We start from the raw sequence: 650 nt of genomic DNA on the forward strand, positions 1-650 counted from the left end.
ATGTGAGACTGTTAAGACTAATGGAGTAGATCCTGAAGTCTACAGGCTTATGCTTTTCCCTTTTGCTGTAAGAGACCTAAAGATAGCCTGAACTCCTGGGATAAGCTGGTCACGGCCTTCTTGGATAAGTTCTTTCCTCCTCAAAAGCTAAGCAAGCTTAGAGTGGATGTTCAGACCTTCAAACAAAAAGATGGTGAATCCCTCTATGAAGCTTGGGAAAGATACAAATAGATGACCAAAAGATGTCCTTCTGACATGTTTTCAGAATGGACCATGATAGATATATTCTATTATGGTCTATCTGAGTTCTCTAAGATGTCACTAGACCATTCTGCAGGTGGAAGCTCAAGAACTTATTGACATGGTTGCAAATAACCAGTTCATGTACAATTCTGAGAGGAATTCCGTGAATAATGGGATGCCTCAAAGGAAGGGAGTTCTTGAAATTGATGCTCTGAATGCCATATTGGCTCAGAACAAAATGTTGACTCTGCAAGTCAACATGATTTCTCAAAGTCTGAATGGATGGCAAAATGCATCCAACAGTACTAAAGAGGCATCTTCTGAAGAAGAAGCTTATGATCCTGAGAACCCTGAAATAGCAGAGGTAAATTATATGGGTGAACCTTATAGAAACATCTATAATTCAT

The 650-nt window shown here is 39.4% G+C and overlaps 1 non-coding gene across 1 annotated transcript; it reads right to left on the minus strand.

Moving 5' to 3' along the window:
- Positions 1-153: 153 nt before the first annotated feature.
- On the minus strand, positions 154-257 carry LOC127742185 (small nucleolar RNA R71). Its single transcript, XR_008003372.1, has one exon. It is a non-coding gene; the product is annotated as a small nucleolar RNA R71 (small nucleolar RNA).
- Between the last annotated feature and the right edge of the window lie 393 nt (positions 258-650).

The sequence above is a fragment of the Arachis duranensis genome, chromosome 9, assembly GCF_000817695.3.
Source record: "Arachis duranensis cultivar V14167 chromosome 9, aradu.V14167.gnm2.J7QH, whole genome shotgun sequence".
In the NCBI taxonomy this organism is placed as follows: Eukaryota; Viridiplantae; Streptophyta; class Magnoliopsida; order Fabales; family Fabaceae; genus Arachis; species Arachis duranensis.